The 15179-nt window shown below is 41.7% G+C and overlaps 1 protein-coding gene across 2 annotated transcripts in view; it reads right to left on the bottom strand.

The window, feature by feature from the left end:
- Positions 1–5022, bottom strand: part of LOC100560134 (heparan sulfate glucosamine 3-O-sulfotransferase 1) — a 125489-nt gene extending 120467 nt beyond the window's left edge. Inside the window, exon 1 of one of the 2 annotated variants that reach the window (XM_008116746.3) lies at positions 4503–5022. The gene's annotated coding sequence lies outside the window, so the exon portion shown is untranslated. Of the gene's footprint in view, positions 1–4498 lie in introns of both variants that reach the window. The other variant, XM_008116747.3, reaches the window with a different exon arrangement.
- Between the last annotated feature and the right edge of the window lie 10157 nt (positions 5023–15179).

The raw sequence follows: 15179 nt of genomic DNA on the forward strand, positions 1-15179 counted from the left end.
TAGCACCAACTCATAATGTAAGGAGGTGGCCTACTGAAGCTAGTAAGGATTACAAAGATCATCACACTGAATATTTTACATTTGTCATCACTGGATAACTTTCAAGAATCAGTAATGGCCACAACTGAAGGTGGCATATCAGATGGATTATTTTAAAGGGGTTTTTTTCTTAATATGACAAGATGAGTTTTGCTGTCACACCAAGGAGATGGCTGTCATCTTTAGTTCTCAGAGAGGGCTGATTTTATAACTCAAGGAGACAGTTTTCAGTCTCCATTGGCCCAGGTCTCCACATAAATAGTGAGCAAACAACTTGAACTGACATTGTTCAGTTTAGGCTGGGTTTATGTCATTATTTTGAATAGGAGCAATGGCCTTAATGGCTTAGATCATGGGTCGGCATTAAGAGAATTGCTTTCAAATGGTGGAAATCTGATGCTCACTACCAATTGGTCCTGAAACCAGGTTCAAAACAGTGGCTTCGATTAATGGAATTAAGGGACAGTGTGATCAGGAATTCCTATTTATTTCGTAATTAAATGTTTGGAATTTTGCCATTCGGTCACCAAGCCCCTCAAGAGTGAGGACAATCCTTTAAAATGAAAATCTCCCACTGACTGATAGCTAAGTATTCAACAGTCTAATTGAGGACGAAGAAATTCTTTTCGTTGCTGTTTTTGTTAAGCTTCTGAGACATATGTGACCTATAGCAAAGCAGCTAGAAATCTACCTTTAACAGCAACTTTTCTTTCCACTCCTGTACTACATGCTTTCCAAATTGCTCTCTAAAATATGATTTTACTTTTTTTGAAATACAATAAAATGTAACTTTGTTGAATCCAACCTTTTCCCCATGTTCATGCAGACTGCAAAACCAGTTTTTAATAGAAATTAATGGACCCGATTAAAAAGAACACAACTCAGCCATATTACCGACATGATATACAGTCAAATTCATTCATTTTAACTCTATCACAAAAGTAGAAGTACCTGATGAAAATACATCAGTGGTATAATTTATTAAATTTTTGAAAGTGCTGAATTTAAGTATGATGTCAAACTGTATGAATAAATAGCAGTTTCCTAATAGAGTACCTCAGCAGGAGTGCCTTCAAGTTCTTCATTATTATATATACTGGACATCTTGAATGAACATGATTACTCTTCAAATATCCAAATGAAATCTAGCACTCATTAGTTAAATTGCAGCAATCATTCCTTATTTTAAGACTGAAATAGACCAGTGGTTTTAAGCACTTATTTAAAACTGTTCCAATTCTCAAACTAGGAAAATTATTCCAATTCCAGGAGCACAATGGCTGAAAAAGATCAGGGTTTTTAAGCACTTAGTTAATGCCAAGCAAGGTATGCAAAACAGAGCTTCAGGGTATCACTTGGTCAACTAGGAATATTATTTTCCATGCCATGACTAGCAATAGTAGTATAGCTCCTGGACATATGCAGAGCTGCCTTTGAACGGACCAGTTGGAGTGCAAGAGGTGAGGTTTCCAGAACAAGAGAAACAACTAGTACTCAGTGCTGGAACCTAAGCATCTACCTTGTTATGAATTAAGCAACACAAACCTAAATTTGGATTAGACAACAAAATCCTCTGCAGGGTTTTTAGTAAATAACTCTCTCTGTGTGTATTTATATGCCTTCAAGTCCCTTGTCCATTTATGATGACTCCATGCATTTTTCATACAGTTTTCTTAGGCAAAGAAGACTCAGGAGTGGTTTGGCCAGTGAAACATAGCCTAGAGCACCTGATCTTCATGGGCGGTCTCCCATCCAAACATGAACCAGGACTGACCCTGCTTGGCTTAGAAGACCAAATAGAATTTATTGCCTCTGGGGGCATGTAGGCCACTCATAAGGAAGTACGATAAACTTTGGCCCCTTCTACACTGTTTTTATATCCCAGGATCTGATCCCTGGTTATCTACTTTGAACTAGATTATATAAGTCTCCACTGACAGATAATCTGGGATAAGCAGATACTTTGCGATCAGATCCTGGGATATTGGGCAGTGTAGAAGGGGCCTTTATTATAAAACATGTTAGCTATCATGACATCAGTTTGAAATCAGTCGTTTTTCTTTTTCCCCCCAAGGAGGATATTAAAAATCCACTGTTTTGTCAATGTGCTATATGGGAAGCGGGGTGGGTGGGGAAGAGAAACCCAAAACCAAACCAGGAACAAACATCAAACCCATGCCCTAGGGCGCTTCCACACAATCATATTGTTGGAATTCAACCACACACTGCTCAAGTTTGCAGTCCTCAATGAGAAACAACTAGATAGAATTAAGTTAGGCTGAGGGAATCCCCCCTTCCCACTCCTGAATGTCTATTGATGTATCTGTTTTCTCTCTCTCTTTTCTCCTCCCATCCTAATTGATGACGTAGAATGGCATTTCTTTAGGATTCATGTCCTTTCGGTTTAAGACCTCATAGCCACATTTCTTCTTTCCCCTTTTCATTCAGACCTCTCTCTGCTCTGATTGAGAAAATGTAATATTTAGAGCCCCCCCCCCCTTTGTTTGAACCTTAGAAGTAATGGAGTTAGAGAGAAGCTTAGACCTAGGGCTCCTCCACACATTCATATAACCCAGAATATCAAGGCAGAAAATCCCACAATATCTGCTTTGAACAGGGTTATCTGGGTCCACAGTGTCATATATTCCAGTTCAAAGCAAATAATGTGTGTTTTTATTCAGCTGCGTGGAAAAGGGACCCAATCTTTTTGATCAAAAATTGTAGTTCTTATATATTTTTAAATAAACCTTTTGAAACTTCAAGCATCGAACTCTGCATCTTTGCCTCCTTAGCTCAAGAATTCTTTTCCAGCCACAACACTACGCCCTCTGCTTGCAGTGAGTTAAGTATCCTGTCTTGTATTTTTAAATACGCTGCTATTTTGGAGACTTCCCTAACACATATAACTCAGAATATCAAGGCAGATAATCCACAATACTAAGTGCATTTAGTATATACCTAATCTGTAATGTCCTACTTCTATCACTGATTGCTGTTCGATTCATTCAGTGAATAATACTCTTCTAAGAGTCAATGCTTTTCAGTTAATAACTCTGTTCTAACAATGAACGAGGCAGTGTATCCAGAATATAATAGTGTTCTAGGAATGAAACTCATTTAGTGCCTAGCTCCCTTCTAGAGGTGAATGTGAAATCAGTATATAACTCTAATCTAAGATTGTTCTGTTCAATAATACTCTTCTAAGAGTGAATGCTTTTCGGTTAATAACTCTGTTCTAGCAAAATCTCACATTATCTGCCTGAACTACATAGTATATATATTATATATTATATATACTACAACTTATGATATAATACAATATATTATATAATACTAATAGTATAATATACTAGTAGTGCATTATATATTGTGGCATAATAATATAGTAAGGTCCACACTACCATATAATCCAGTTCAATGTGGATTTTATACAGCTGTGTGAAAGGGGCCCTTGGCACATGCCATATAACCCAGAATATCAAGGTAGAATAACCCACAAGATCTGCTTTGAAGCGGGTTATCTGAGTCCACACTGCCATATAATCCAGTTCAGTGTGGATTTTATACAGCTGTGTGAAAGGGGCCCTTGGCACAGGTCATATAACCCAGAATATCAAGGTAGAATAACCCACAAGATCTGCTTTGAAGTGGGTTATCTGAGTCCACACTGCCATATAATCAAGTTCAGTGTGGATTTTATACAGCTGTGTGAAAGGGGCCCTTGGCACAGGTCATATAACCCAGAATATCAAGGTAGAATAACCCACAAGATCTGCTTTGAAGCGGGTTATCTGAGTCCACACTGCCATATAATCCAGTTCAGTGTGGATTTTATACAGCTGTGTGAAAGGGGCCCTTGGCACCGGTCATATAACCCAGAATATCAAGGCAGAATAACCCACAAGATCTGCTTTGAAGCGGGTTATCTGAGTCCACACTGCCATATAATCCAGCTCAGTGTGGATTTTATACAGCTGTGTGAAAGGGGCCCTTGGCACAGGTCATATAACCCAGAATATCAAGGTAGAATAACCCACAAGATCTGCTTTGAAGTGGGTTATCTGAGTCCACACTGCCATATAATCAAGTTCAGTGTGGATTTTATACAGCTGTGTGAAAGGGGCCTCGGGCTAGATCTCCACTGCCTTATATCCCAAGATCTGATGTCAGATCCTCTGATTTAACCTGGATTATATGAGTTTCCACTGCCAGATAACCTGCGATAAGAAGATCAGCTGTGTGGAAGGGGCCCTAGACTCATGCTGAGTCTGCACTGCCTTATATCGCAGGATCTGATCCCAGATTACCCGATTGAACCTGGATTACATTAGTCTCGACTGCCAGATAACCTGGGATAAATAGATAATCTGGAGATCAGCTCCTGGGATACAGGACAGCGTAGATCCAGCCTCAGAGGATGCGCTTCAAGGCACCTAGAAGAGGAAGAAGCAAGCCTTACCTACCTCCCCGGGCGCCATGGAGAGCGAGGGTCCTGTCGCCGACGACGGGATCGCCCTGAAAAGGAGCCCTGACTCCTGACGGCTCGCCTTCTTCCCTCACGACTTCACGCGGTTGAGGCGGGAGGCTGCAGCGCGGTCTGCCCCAGATAAATGCATTAGCAGCAGCAGCAGCCGCCGCCTCATGATTCATTAATCAGCCCCAGTGACCAGAGCCACAAGAAGAAGAAGAAAAGAGATGAAAAGAAAAAGGGAGAGGAGGCTTATTTTTTGTCTTTGGAGGGAACGCCGGGCTTTGCAACTCTTCCCGCGCTGGAGGAGAGTTCATGAATGGATTCATGACGCCTCGCGCATCTTCGCCAACTCGGCGGCCGCGGAGGCGCGCGCCTTCGCTCGCTCGCTCGCGCTCCTTTGCAAGCCCTTCGCCTCTGGAGCACACGCTGCCTTCTTCGCCTCCCGGGGGGAAAAGGGGAGGAGCTTGGAGCGCGCCAGCCAGGTGACTTCCCAGCAGTTGCTTCAAAGCACAAGCGAGCGGGCGCCTCGGCTCTTCCTTCTCCGCGCCCGGCTTGCTTCCCACAAGCAATTAGAGTTGAAACATACTGGCTTGAACGCCCCTTTTTTGACTCAACAGGAGAAATTGAGTATTCAGGGTCTTAAAGACCAATGTCAAGCCCTATTCTTTCCGGCGCTTTTTTTCCTCTCCTCACAAGTGTGCATACTCGCTACTAACATTGGCCCTTAGCTGCTGGGAAAGGCATACACATTCACAGTATATTCAGCAGGGTCTCTTTCTTTCAAGGTGAGGACTTCTAAGGGTTAGGAAAGGGGCGAAATGAGGTCAATGTACAGCTCGCTCTTCCCTGGGAAAGTCTATAGGAAAAGCATAGGCATTCCACATACAGTAGAGTCTCACTGACACTACTTGCACTTTTTGGCCCAGTTCTTTTTGGAGCCAACCCAAGACTTTATCATAGTATATTTATTGTATGTGACCTCATTTGTTTTATGATTTGTTTTATTGTTGATTGACTTGTTTTATTGTTATGTTTATATATTGTCTGCTGCCTGGGCTTGGCCCCATGTAAGCCGCCCTGAGCAGGCCTGTAGCGAGGGGGGGGGGGGTTAGGGGTTCAACCCCCCCCCCCCCTTGAAATTTTTCAGGTTATAAAAAAAACCCTGGTTTACTCATGAATTTTAACTGGTTAACCAAATCACCATGCTAAATCTATGAGACGCAAAACATTAAGAGTCCCTCCAGGCACTATCTCAAGCAGATATTGACAGGTTTGTAACGGGGGTGGGGGGTGCTAAGGGTTCAACCACCCCCCAAATTTCAACCCCCCCCCCCCCGAAATTTTTTTCTGGCTACAGCCCTGGCCCCGAGTCCCTTCGGGGAGATGGGGCAGGGTATAAAAATAAATTTATTATTATTATTATTATCCAACATAAATGGGCCGGCAAAATATGTTTTGCCAGCCCATTTTGCGAATATGTTGGATAATAAGGAGGGATTAAGGAAAAGCCTATTAAACATCAAATTAGGTTATGATTTTACAAATTAAGCACCAAAACATCATGTTATACAACAAATTTGATAGAAAAAGTAGTTCAATGTGCAGTAATGCTATGTAGTAATTACTGTATTTACGAATTTAGCACCAAAATGTCACAATGTATTGAAAACATTGACTACAAAAACATTGACTACTAAAAGGCAGACTGCGTTGGATAATCCAGAATGTTGGATAAGCGAATGTTGGATAAGTGAGACTCTAAAAAAAGGTAAAGGTTTTCCCTGATGTTAAGTTCAGTCGTGTCCGACTCTGGAGGTTGGTGTTTATCTTCATTTCTAAGCCGAAGAGCCAGCGTTGTCCGTAGACACTTTCAAGGTCATGTGGCCAGCATGACTGCATGGAATGCTGTTACCTTCCCGCTGGAGCGGTACCTATCGATCTACTCACATTGGCATGTTTTCGAACTGCTAGGTTGGCAGAAGCTGGAGCTAACAGCGGGCGCTCACTCCGCTCCCTGGATTTGAACCTGCAACCTTTCGGTCTGCAAGTTCAGCAGCTCAGTGCTTTAACACACTTCGCCACCGGGGCTCCTTAGGGTTAACTATCATTATATAGTTCTATATTAATCATAATGCAGTTCAAATTGCACAATATGGGTCTACGCTGATCATAATACAGTTCAGACTGTACTATTTGAGTCTACATTAATCATATATAGTCCAGGCTGCGCTATATGGGTCTAAGCTGATCATAATGCAGTTCAGACTACACTGTATGGGTCTACACTAATAAAGCAATTCAGACTGAACTATATGGTTCTAAATTAATCATAATGTAGTTCAAACTGCACTATATGGTTCTACACTGATCATATAGTGCAATTCAGACTGACTATATGGCTCTACACTGACATATAATACCGTTCAGACTGTATTATTTGGCAATGTATAACCAGCTAAGGATTTTCTCCCAATATATCCAGTTGCGTTTTGCATTCAGGTGAGGGTGTTATAAAGGCTGGGAAAAAGGTGCAATGAGGTAATTTTAGATCTCGCACTTCAATGGGAAAGTCAAATTGCCCGAAAAGCATAGGTACCCCACAGAGATCTTCTGGCCATCATTTGAGCCCCAAATTGCAGGAGGAAGAGAATTTCAGCATAGCTTCTAAAAACAGACCTGGCATTTTTATGCACTACTCTACCTGAATGTTTTTTGCAGGGTTATGTGTGAGGTGAGGGAGAAGGCAACAATAACCAAGCAACAACAGTGAGCAAGGCTTTGTACACAGCTTTGGTAACCTGCCTATATTTGTGGTTGCCACCAATATTTTTGAGATTCTGAAGAGAAGTGGTGCCTTACTCCCGAGCCAGAGCCTGAGGCAGAAAAGCACTTAGTGCTCTCCCAAGTTGTGAAAGCACACAGTACACTGCCCAAAGCCAGCCAAGTTATTTTGTTATCTGAGAAACAAAATCTCAGAAGCACATCAACTGTAGTAATAAAGTATGACCTCTTTATCCACAAGGGATACATTCCTCATGTTTCATTGTATCTATGTGAAGTTCTCCACACTTCACATGGATACATGAAACTTCAGATAATAGTAAACCCTATTAAAATAAAAGACCTCTTGCTCAAGAATACTATAGAGTCACACTAGAACATCTAGAAAATGCCTAAAGGAGGTCATATTTTCTCAGACATGGATAAATGAAACCACTGATACCAGTTCCCAGACACTGGAGTCATACTGTAATTTCATCACATCAAACAGTTGTCTTTCACACTATTTGATGTATGTAGGGGACCTGCATTGATTTCCCCCCATGTGTCAATAACTGATGCCATATTTATGTTCCAACTCTTTCTTTCCTTCCTGGAAACCTTCCAGAGACTACTTGTAATAATGGCCCATGGACGACCACTTTGAACAGTGCTGATCTAAACACACAGCACTTTCTGACCTTCCACAACACTGCAGATCTGCTCCCTCAGGCTGCCTAATGGTAGGACCAGCTTTATCCACAACTTCATGCTGTTCGGTGGAAACATGGAGGTACTGAAGTTTACCACTTTGGAAATTGTTTCAAATCATCCCAAGAACCTAAAAAAACAAAAAAAACAAACAAAAAAACAACCCCACACAAACGCTTGGCAGAATAAACAATGCAATTATTGCTGGAAAACACATGTAATGAATACTGTATGTATTCCTAATTTGTCCCAAGGACTTCAGGGAGCATGCATGACTCTAAACCTTATTTTTAAGTCTGACTAAAGGAGACCAACTGAATCAATGGGGTTTACCTATATGCTGATTCTCCATTTGTCAATTGATTCAGTAGGTCTGCTCTAGTTGTGAAGATCAACAAGAGCTGGCCTAGCTCTTCATAATATGCTTATCTTCATAATAAGCTTAGGAGGTTGACAAGACTGGGAGGCACTAACACCAAGTAAGCTTCTGGATTTCCCCAATCTACTTTTCGGCATAAAAATAATCAACAAGTGTGAGATGTCAAGTCTGAGCCAGAAAAGATGTGTCAGCACTGCCATTCCAAAAAACAAACAAACACGGAAATGTTTGCAGCGTATGATGAAAGCACATAAGGAGATCTCCCCACCCCATTTAGAAAGGCATTTGGGGTAATCCCTCTATCCTAGGGAGTGATTTTCTTTAGAACCTTTGTGATTGTTACAAGGCTTGAGGGTCAGAGTTTCTTTCCCTCTGTTTCGTACCTTATTGACTCAGTGTGATGATGATCCTCATCCCTATCCTTTTTAACCCTCACTATTGTCTTTTCAGATAAGTTAGTCTAAGAAATATGAGTGTCATCCAGTGAAATAGATTCCTGTTGGGCGAGATATACAGGTCCCACTAGTGTAACATGAAGATCACTTTAGCTAGCTTATGAGGGGAAAGGGGAGGACTAAGTAACTTATGCTATGTTGATCCATTATGTTTGCTGACCCATTAAGTTTTGGGAACCCTATCTTACTACCTTCTTAGTCACAAACATGATAAGGACATTGCTAAAGTGACAGCCAGACCATGTCTGGAACTGCTACATATCACTTCACTGCATGAAATGCTGTTCCTTCACTTTATCAGGTGCTTTCCTGTTTAACCTCTTCTCGAAAACCCCTGCAAAATAGCAAGGAAGTTGTTGCATGCAGTCCACAACATGCATCCTGCAATTATGAGATAAATATCACTTTTTCTCATGGGGTTGCAGTTTGTTCAATAGATTAATATCAATGGGTAGAGTTAAAACATCACACACCTAGGACAAGGTCACATCTTTAATGACCTTAGAGACTATGGGCCCTTATGGTGGTGGAACTGGATTATTTAATCCTAGTTTCTCCTGGGATTGAAACCCCACAGTTGGGCCAAACGTCACACTTTTGTGTGTGTGTGTGTGTGTGTGTGTGTGGCTACATGTCCTCCTTCCTCCCTCGCAACCTCCAAAAACTGTCTTCAAGGGACCTGTGCATTCAACCAGGTCCCTCCAGTAAGTTTTTGAGGAAAATGGGGGCAAGGAGGGGAGGGTGGGGTGCCATCCTGCTGCCTTGAGCTCTGAGAGCTCAAAAAACCAGGATAGGAATGGGGATTGACTCCCTGGAACACGGAATGCGGTCCACACGTGGAAAGATCTGGCCCTTACATTAAGGTTCCAGATTTTTTCAGGTATCAAATTAATCCGGAGTAAATGGGGAAGGGTCCCTGGATCTATTCAAGTTTACCTTAGGCATCGTTTGGATGCCTCAGGTGAACGCGTGACACATCGTGGGTTATGGGCCTGTGTGGAAGGGTCCAATATAAGCAGTCTAAGGAAAAAATCTGTTGGCAAATTATTGGATGTCAAAAAGAATATAGAACCAACATTGTTTGAGCATTGGAATATGACTCTAGAGTTTATGGTTCAGATCCCTGTTTGGCCATAGAAACCCACTGGGTAGCCTTGGAAAAAGCACACTCCCCCAGTCTTAGAGAAAAGCCAAGAAATCCCTGTCCTAAGTTTGTATTAGGATTGCTATAAACTGAAAATAACTTGAAGGTACACAACAACAAAGAGAAAGAGGAATACGATGTTGTCAGGATGATTATGTATTCAACAGTAAGATTGAATGGGCTTGATGAGATAGGAGACACAATGTTCCCAATGTTGAAACAAGTTTATGATCTCTTCATTTCAGGAAATGAGACTGGCAGGAACTCAGGGCGTTACATTCTCAGCTGTGACTCAAATGTTTTAGAATTTGCTCCATGAAAATATCTCTAAACTCAACCACTCCGCTCTTGTTGGAAACCTGCATCTTTTCATGTGCTGCTGGAATTTAACAATATTAAATAGTTATAAAACAGGCATTAAATAATGTACCTCTCAGCATGTTGTTGTACTACAATATCTGTGGGTTTTTTTTTTACCAGTAATGAAACTGGTTGAGGCTGTTGGAAACTAGAGTCCAACTATCTATAGAGTCACAGATTCACCGCTCACTGTTTTTGGGCCAGGCTTTAAACACAGATATATTGATAGATCAAGACTGGGAATCAAGCAGCCTGTGGATGTTCTCAAATTGCAACTCCCAGCATTTGCTGTTCTGGCTAGGTCTGCTGGGAATTTCAGTTCAACAACATCTGAACAGCCACACAATCTCCAACCCTAGAAGAATTTTTTAATAGTTTTATGGGTTCTTTGGGAGCTCTGTTGGTGCAATGGGCTAAACCCTTGTGCCAGCAGGACTGCTGACTGACAGGTCAGCGGTTTGAATCCGGCGAGAGCAGGATGAGCTACCTCTGTCAGCTCCCTATGTGGAGACATGAAAAAGGTCTCCCACAAGGATGGTAAAACATCAAGCATCCAGGCGTCCCCTGGGCAACGTCCTTGCAGACAGCCAATTCTCTCAAGCCAGAAGCGACTTGCAGTTTCTCAAGTTGCTCCTAACATGAAAAAATTGCTTCTTTAGATAAGAGAAGAGTTTGGGTTGAAGACAAAATGCAATACTAACAGTTTTGTAGCACATATACTGTCATAATGACTTTATTTATATCCTGCTTTTCTCCCAAACTGGAATTCGAGGTGGATAGCAAAAAGCAAAAATTGCAATAAATGCACTCACCCCTGCCTGTACACAGTTCTAGGTATAGGATCACATAGAATGTGAGGTCAAAGTCAGTGGTGTCTATAGGCAACTACTGATCTAAGAGCCCTTCTAGACGGGCCCAAAATGTGGGACCTGTCTTGCTTTTACCTGAGGCGTTCAAACGAAAGTGAATAAATATGGAGAAAACTGTGTATTCCCAGTTTAGTAAAGGTAAAGGTTTCCCCTGACGTTAAGTCCAGTCGTGTCCAACTCTGGGGGTTGGTACTCATCTCCACTTCTAAGTCTAAGAGCCGGCATTGTCCGTAGACACCTCCAAGGTCATGTGGCCGGCATGACTGCATGGAACACTGTTACCTTCCCACTGGAACGGTACCTATTGATCTACTCACATTTTCACGTTTTCAAACTACTAGGTTGGCAGAAGCTGGAGCTAACAGTGAGTGCTCGCTCCACTCCCCAGATTTGAACCTGGGACCTTTTGGTCTGCAAGTTCAGAAGCTCAGCGCTTTAACACACTGAGCCACCGGAGGCTCAGTTTACTTCAGTTTCCCAGTTTACTCCACATCAATTTGACACCTGGAAAGATCCAGACCTTAATCTAAGGTCCAGATCTTTCAAGATGCTGGACCTGTTGGAATTGACTCCCAGGACTGTTTCCTCAGCTCCAGGGGTCAATCCCCACAGCCATGCTGGTTCTTTGGGTTACTGGAGCCCGGAGGAGTGGGAGGGCACCCAACCGCTCCCCTGCAACCCCCATGTCCCCCAGAAAACTTACCAGAGAGGCAAAGCAGGCACCTCTGCACAGTACCCCTTTGGTTGACCCGGGATGGCATCTAACCACCTCTCAAGGGAAAGCCCGGCATTTGGATTGGGGGTGGGGACAGAAACCCAGGAGGAAGCAGTTTATTATAACCCTCCTCCTCCTGAGTTTTTGCCATGTCTGAAAGGGTCCTGTAGCATTGGGATCGTTAAGGAATATCCCATTGGAAGGATTCCATTGATTCCAACGGAAACAATGGAAGAAGAAAACTTTGTAGTCATGAAGGCTGTATGATCAGGACTGCTGACATATATATGGGCCACACCTGGGCAGTCATACACTAAGCTGAGTCCAGTTGGGATGTCTACAAGCTCTTCTCACCTTTCATTTTAAAACTCTCACTATGCAGAGTTTATGCCTTTTCTTTCTCCCCTGTTCCCTTACCTATTTAAGACTTCTGCAGGTCTTGAAAGCTTGCATATTTGGTGACCTTTGTGTTAGCCTCCTAAAGATATTACTATAGTACAGAATTTTTCTCATGCCCAGCAGTTTGGTGTGTTATTCATAGCTCTCTGACAAATGCTATATGACACAGCAAAAGGTATCATCTTACTTTGAACTTCTTTTGACAGCTGTTTTATTTTTTTTAGCATGGTACATGAGAGAAATCATTCTGCAGTTTGGAATCCGTTCATATCAATAGACCAAAAAGCCAGTGCTTGCCCGCTCTCGCTCTCTCTCTCTCTCTCTCTCTCTCTCTCTCTCTCTCTCTCTCTCTCTCTCTCTCTCTCAATCTCTGTTTTGGCTTATGGTCCTCAAATTCAGGAAATATGATTTAGACACTAAAAAAGTCCTAAGTACAAGTATAGGCTGGATGATGGGAAGTAATGACAGTGCAAAACCCTTGAATAGATCATTGTAGACTTGGAGGGCTGCCAATGCAAGCTTTTTGAAATGGCACTTCCTTCTTCTAAAAGGCAAAGGTAATAGTTGTATAGATACTGAAAATCTTAACAGTGATGACCAGAGGAGCCTCGAACAATTTTCAATGAACCAGTACAACACAGGTGAGAAACCTTGGGCCCCAGCAGTTTTGGGGCTACAATTATCATCCACTCTAGCCAGCATAAAGTGGAGGAGGATGGAAACTGCATTCCAAAAAACATCTACAGCAGTGGTTCCCAACCTTTTTCAAGTCACAACCCCATTTTATAGAGGCAAAGTGACCCGCCACCCCAATACAATAAACTAAAATAGGCTTTTTATAGAGTTAATGAAAACACATCAAAATAAGATTTTTCGGTATAATATAATTCAACATAATGTTAACTTACGACACATTAAATGTGATGATTGAAACTGTAACTCATTAACAAGCTTAAAATTCCCGGTTGAGTTTTTGTTAATACAAACCTCATGTCATTCTCAACATTTAATCTGTTTCTTGTTTTGGTTTTCAATTGAAACAGTGTTGAAAACCTGCCCTCACAAAGATATGTAGAAACAAAGGGGAGTAAAACCCGAAAAACAGGCATGGTGACATTTGGATGATGTGAATTTTTGTTTTCCCATTTCCCATAGCTCACCACTGCATGGTGGCCCTACAGAAAACTGTTCTTTGGCAACCCATAGCTTGGGAACCACTGATTTAGAGGGCCACCATTTGACTACCCTTCACCTACTTCCCCATTCTGACACTAGAAATATACTATATTTTTTTCTAATTCAACTGTTGTGTCCCCTGATTCAGAAGGGAGGCTATGAGTTTTAACACCCTATATAGTTTGGCCTTCATGAAACTTAAGATACTCCTGAACTGTGGGGAAAACGATTCTCCACATCTCATCTTTAAGTTAATTGTTGGGATTTGAAGTTTTGTAAAGCCTGTGGGACCCACACTGTGATACTTTTCCAATAGCTATGTCTTTGCATGACTTTCTGTGTTTGGTTAAATTACAGCTTTTCTGGAAAGCATTTTATAGGATTCCAGAATGTGGGAAGAGGTCACCTGGCAGATAAAACCTGACATCTTGTTCTCCTGTACTTTTGGCATTCTGCAGTCTCTGCAAATTTGTCTGATTTAAGGCAGCAGCCTGATATACATGTCCCTGGGAAGGAGTCCTGTGGTATTCTCTTAAACTTCTGAGTACATATACAAAGGCATATGCTACAAGCACTGCAATGCAAGGACATTGGTAAATGTCAGCAGACATCACAGACCAATCCTTGATCCCTTAAGACAAGGATGGGAAATCAGCCTACCAGATGTTAATAAACTTCTACTACCATCATCTTCACAATTGAACAGGATTAATATATATATATATATATATATATATATATATATATATATACACACACACACACACACACACACACACACACACACACACACTAGCTGTGCCCGGCCACGCGTTTCTGTGGCGAAGTATGTGGCCCCTTCTTCACAGCTGTATAAAATGCACACTGAAGTGGATTATATGGCAGTGTGGAGTCAAGATAATCCAGTTCAAAGCAGATAATATAAGATTACAAATGGGTTATATAGCTGTGTGGAAGGGCCTTGAGTCTACACTGCCATATAATCCAGTGCAAATTAGATAATCTGTGGAAGAGGCCGCGGCCTAAGTCTGCCTGTCCCCTGGGCTGAGTTGGTTGCTAGGAGACCAAGTGGGCGGAGCTTAGCTTTATTTTTCTTTTCTTTTTGTTGTATCAACCTAGAGGCGTGGATGATGGGTTGTGTTGTCAAATTTCGAGGTTGGAGGGCCTGTAGTTTTGTTGTTTTGTGGGTCGCCATGATGCCATCACTCATATATATATATATATATATATATATATATATATATATATATACACACATACATACATACACACACACACACACACACACACACATACACACACATACTGTAGAATGAATGCAGAATAACACAACTTTAATTGCTGTGACTCAACACTGGAAACATATCTAATTTTAAAAGTTCTTTAGGGCCTTTCCACACAGCCATATAACCCAGATTATCAAGGCAAAAAAACCCTAAATATCTGCTTTGAACTGGGTCATCTGAGTCCACACTGGCATCCATTCCAGTTCAAAGTAGAAAATGTGGGATTTTATTCAGCTGTGTAGAAGGGGCCTCAACCTTATGTTCTAAATAGTGCTGGTGCTTCACCAAATTACAACTCTGATGATTCAATAGCATTGAATTGTAGCAGTTAAAGTAGTGCCAAACTGTATTTATTCTACAGTGTAGAACTAGCATAAGGTTAATGAGGACTGAACTTCAGTTATGCCCGAAGGGC

The sequence above is a fragment of the Anolis carolinensis genome, chromosome 3 (genome assembly GCF_035594765.1).
Source record: "Anolis carolinensis isolate JA03-04 chromosome 3, rAnoCar3.1.pri, whole genome shotgun sequence".
In the NCBI taxonomy this organism is placed as follows: Eukaryota; Metazoa; Chordata; class Lepidosauria; order Squamata; family Dactyloidae; genus Anolis; species Anolis carolinensis.